Genomic DNA, 5,901 nt, shown 5'->3' with positions numbered 1-5,901 from the left:
GGTCCTGTTAACCGAGGCATAAAGTGTATCACCTTTTACCTCGCCTGAATATGCCTCGGTTGATGAACCGGTGTCTATTAGTGAAAATAACCGGTGCCATTTCTTTTATCTGTACTAGTGAGGATTAAGAGAGGACAAAGAGGAAAATAAAGATTTGTTTCCAGTAATGTGATTTGTGGCTCCTGAGTCAAGAACCTAAGAGCCAAGAGAAGAAGATGGACTCAGACCAATAAAAGATGTACTTGTGTGTGCTACAGATGTAGTGGAACTAGAAGGTTGTTGATCCTTATACCATTTGAGAAATTTACTGAAAATAACATAGTCATCAGTAATATCAGATGAAGGAGGATCCCTAGTAGGTGATTGTGATGGAGAAGCAGTCTGAACAATAACAACATATCTAGGAGGGTGACCATGTAATGCATAACACATGTCAATCGTGTGGCCTAGCTTGCCACAATGGTTACACTTGAGACGTCATTTTTCCCATTTTGCATGATTGCGATCATGACGTTGAGATGCCAACGTAGAGGAAACATATGTATGATTGATGGGTTTACTAGGTACACGCAAAAGAGTGGAACAAGTAGAAGTCAAAGTGGGAACAACAGGTGAACCCAAAATCTGATCACGAATATGAGAATACTCATTAGCAAGGTCGTGCAATGCTACTAGCATGAAGAACTTTGACCGTTGCTCTATTTCTTTGGTAGGAGTAGAGGCATTAGGCAATAATTCATTAAATTCTTCATAAATTTTACCCATATAATCAGTCATAGAGTCTTGCTGCCAAGAAGTAAGAACATTGTGAAGATCATGAAAAATACCATAAAGACGTTGAGTATCATTGGTGTATAATAATTTGGTGTGTTCCCAGATTTAAAAACATGTTTTGTAGGAACGAAAATTTTGTTTTAGAGAGGAATGGAGGGTACCCTTGAGAACAATGCATAACTGAGCATCAACTTTCAACCAATGAGTAACTATAGCAGAACCAATAGTTGTCATGTTCTAAGTAATATGATCAAGATACCCCTAACTCTTAAGCCAAAGGTTAACGTCTGATGCCCAAGTAGCATAATTAGTACCATCTAACTTATTAATGGATAAATGCACATTGACATAGTTAGTATATATGAACGGGTTAAAAGCCATGAACAAGCAAGAGAGTAAAAACCTAGAACTCAAAAGAGGCTCAATCAACACAAATAGGTCATGATGAGTCTGTCGCAACCGGGATCGCGACGGGACGACGACCCGAAAAAATAACGAAACAAAAGATTTTGAAAAAAAAGATTTGGAGTCGCCACCATAATTTATTCTCGAAAACTACTGAAAAACCATAAAATGATAAGGCATGGTCTACGAAAATGAGATTCTAAGTTCGGGAGTCGGTTACGTGTAGGGAAGGTATTAGCACCCTACAACGCCTACCCTAAGGCAGTACCTTTAACTAAATACGCGAATATGATGTGGTTTTCAAAATATTCAAACTATCCCCTAAAATAAAACTCTAAACAAACAAAATACATTTTTTTATTTTTTTGGGCCCGACAAGGATGGACCTTGCTCCTACGTATTCTCATTAAAATGAGAAATCAGGGTTACGTAGTTCTTTTATAAACTGGAAAGCTTGAAATTTTGTTTGAGAATTTTGTTTGGAAATGATTTTGGATTTTTGGGAAGTGAACCTGACAAGGGCAAACCTTGCTCCTATGTATCTCCACTTTTGATGGAGAATCAAGGATCATGTAGTTCTGGCTAGGAAGATTGTTTGTTGTTTAAAAGTGTTGATGTTTTTGGTTTTTTGAAGATTTTATATTTTTTGGTATTTTTTACAAAATAAACGGAAAATGTTTTCAGCACAAAGACGATGCGTGCGATCACACATGTGCTTAATATTTTTGGTATTTTTATAAACAGAAGAGGTTTTTAGCACAAGGACGATGCGTGCGATCACACATGTGCCTAACCTTTAAAATATTTTTTTGGTTTTTGTTATTATTTTTATGAAAGAAAGAAAAGGTTTCTAGCACAAGGACGATGCGTGCGATCACACATGTGCTTAACCCTTTAAAACATATTTTTGTAATTTTTAATTTTTTAATTTTGTATTTTTCTTTTTATCTTTAATTTTTATATTTTAGTTTTCTTTTTATCAAGAAGAGAGGTGAGTTGAAATATCTATGACATAAAATTGTGGAAAAAAAAAGCATAGGATAAAATTGTGGTAGAAAATAGGATAAATTTATAAACTAAAAAAAATGATCAAAATGCATATAAATAGAATGAAAAGAAAATGTGTACCTTGTTGAAGATTTGAAAGATGAAGCAAAACTTTGCTTGTAATAAGTTGTAAGGAGAGATAGGTTGATGGTGAAGAAGATGAATTTATAATAGAAATGTGGTATGGGATTTACTATGTATAGAGGGATTAGGTAATAGTAAAATGTGAGAGAAAAATGAAGTAGAGTTTTGGGATGGAATGAAGAGGTTTTGAGAGAGAAGAGATGGATATTATGTAATTGTGTGTGTGTGAAGTGAAGGGAATGTAGGTATTTATAGAGTTAAGGATGAAGAAAGTTGATGAATAAAAATAATATAATAAGTTGGTGGAAAATTTAGATGAAATAAAATATAATTAAAAAAAAGATGAATAGAAAAAGTTAATGTGAAAAATAAGTGAAAGAAATAATATAAAAAGTTTGTAGAGAAAGTAGGTGAAATAAAATATAGTAAATAGTAAAAGTTAATGTGGAAAATAAATGAAAGAAATAATATAAAACGTTGGTGGAGAAATTAGGTGTGGAAATTAAGTGAGAGAAATAATATAAAAAGTTGGTGGAGAAATTAGGTGTGGAAATTAAGTGAAAGAAATAATATAAAAAGTTGGTGGAGAAATTAGGTGGAATAAAATATAGTGAATAGTAAAAGTTAATGTGGAAAATAAGTGAAAGAAATAATATAAAAGGTGGGTGGAAAAATAAGGTGGAGAAAAATGGATAATAAAAAATGTTGATGGAGAAGATATAATTAAAAAATGTAAGTGGAAAAATTAGAAAAGTTGATATATAAAATTAATATGGAAATGATGTGGAAAAAGTAAATGAAAAAGGTAGATGATGTGGAATGAGATGTGGAGGGTGATGTGGATGGTGATGTGGATGGTGATGTGGAGAGTGGGGTGTGATAAGAGAAAAGAGGTGGTGAGGAAGTAAAAAAGTAAGAGATTATTTTGGGCCATTGGATTAAGTGTTTAAAAGACAATTTGTGGGTGCAAAAAGTAAAATAAATAGTATTTTTCATTTTGGTTTTTTATGTTTTTTTTAGTTATTTTTGTGATGAGTTTTATTTACCCGGACGAAATTGGGTATTGACAGAGTCCAATGAAGGTGGTCGGCGACGGAGACAACAACACAAGTTTTGTCACGAGTGACTATAAAGTATAACAGAAGAAAATTGTGATCGGTGAGTGAAAGCGTGTCTGGACTCTGATGGTAGCAATCTTGACGACATTGTGGTTGCTTGGCTGAGACGAGAAAAATTGTACTCATCAATTGAAACTAATATGCTCTGGTGAGGGTGACAACAGCGGCAACGACTCTAACGTTAGTGACGTCAACTATAACGGCGACAATGGTTGTAGTGGGCAGGGCCAACGAACAAATAACCTTATGCTCTAATACCATATTGAATATAGTGAAAAACTATATATGAGATTAATCTCCCTTGTGTTGAATATACACATAGAGTCTTCTATTTATAATAGAAGAAATATAGATTAAGCTCAAAATACAAATAAGAAATAGTAACAAACTAACTAAAGATAAAAAATATAAAATAAAGATAATATATCTAACAATTAATTTTCTCTCAGTTCCTCCATAACTTCTTAAATCCTTTTTATTATTCTATATGCATCCTCTCTATGCATGCAACATCAATGTATTAAAACAAATAAAGTGAGTATTTAGTTAAGCTGAGCTACCTCTCGTAGCCCTTATTTAAGGTCTTTAGCTTGATGTCTTATTTGTCATGAGTCATTTAGTACTATTCTTGTGGTGAGACTTGCAAGATCACCATCCTGATATTCCTTCAATCTTATCCATTCACAAGCCAACTTCTTTTTGTTTTAGGATCTTTCAATTACTCCATATGGTTTCAATGATTTAATAATGAATGGTCCATACCACTTAGACTTCAATTTACTTGGAAATAGCCTCAATCTAAATTGAAAAGCAAAACCAATTGGTTTGGTTTGAATTTTCACTTTAAGATTTTCTTGTCATGCTTTCATCTTTAACCTGTAAATCCTTGTAGACTCATAAGCTTGCAACATTAGTTCCTCTAGTTCTTGCATTTGAATCTTTCTTCTTTAACCAACAACTTTTAAATCAAAATTTAGGGCTTTCAGTGCCCATAAAGCTTTATGCTCAAGCTTTATTGGCAAGCGGCAGGCTTTCCCATATACTAGCTGAAACGTCGTTAAGCCTATGGAAGTCTTGAATGATGTCATGTAAGCCCACAATGTGTCATCCAATTTCAAAAGATCAATCTTTCCTTGTGTTCGAGATAGTCTTTTCCAGGATCCTTTTAATTTCTCCGTTTGAAACTTTAGCCTGACCATAAGTTGTAACTACTTTATGTCTTATATGTAATGGTCTAGCACATGTTTAAGTTGTACGTTGAAGAAATGACTACCTCCAACACTTATTAGCACTCGAGGAATACCAAATCTACAGAAAATGTCTCTCTTGAGTAGAGCTATCAATTTGACCCATAACCCGGGGCTAGCCCTAACCCACTCTTGAAAAAGCCCCCTCTTAAGAAACCCCTCAAATTGGGACCAAGAAAAAGTCTCAGCCCCCAAAGCCCCTTCTCAAGGGGGTTAAGGTCAGGGTTAAGGTGGGTTTAGCCCCACTAAAAAAAATTTGGAAACTAAACTTCAATATTTTCATAGTAACTATTAAAAGTACTAAATTTTATATTCATGTAATTGATTTCTTATTTCAAATTATTAAATAAAACTAATTAATTATAGTATAATAGAATATTTAATATTCAAAATAACCACTTTTTTAAATAATTAAAAACAATTGCAAACCACACACTTAATTTTATACAACTAAATAGTATTACAATTATTTTTTACTAAAATATTATAAAAATTCTTTATTTTGTTGCCAATCTTAATACAATTATGTTTTATATTGCAGACACCAATTATTAAAAAATTATATATAATTAGTAATAACAAAATAACCCCAATCAGAGATAATAACATATTAAATTGATTTAATATTTGCACTGCTTTTACAGTTCTTAAAAAGAATCATTGTTTTGTTTCCTCGACTTCTAAAATATAACTCAATCTTTTTTTAATTATTTAAAATTAAAAATAATTCAAAAATTTTTTATCTAAATTTTTTGGATCAAAAATAGTATTAATATTTTATGTGTAAATTAAACTTATGTTTTATTTTGTTTGTTTCTCTTTGATAATCTTTTCTCAAAATCACCATAAAATATATTATAAAAAGAAAGTTAATTTGTTAAAAATTTATAAAAAAAATAAAAATTTTAAATAGACCTAAAGTACTAAAAAATGACGTGTTTCAATTCTTTGATTAACACACTAAATAATTTTTCAATTAGAAAACATAACATAAATGTATGTTTATGTTTATAACATTTAAAATGTACACATTTTGAGTAAGTAGTACGACGAGATTGAATCCTATGGACGAATACAACTGCAATCCGCACATGGTTTATGAGTTTTTTCTTTTTACTTATTATTTATGTTATGAGCATATTTTTTGAGTATAAAATGAAAAAGAAAATAATTTATATGTAATTTCTTTTTCAATAGCTTTCTAAGAAAACAGTTAAGCCTTTTTT

This window comes from Vigna angularis, chromosome 11, assembly GCF_016808095.1.
Source record: "Vigna angularis cultivar LongXiaoDou No.4 chromosome 11, ASM1680809v1, whole genome shotgun sequence".
Classification (NCBI taxonomy): Eukaryota; Viridiplantae; Streptophyta; class Magnoliopsida; order Fabales; family Fabaceae; genus Vigna; species Vigna angularis.
This window is presented reverse-complemented; position numbering follows the sequence as displayed.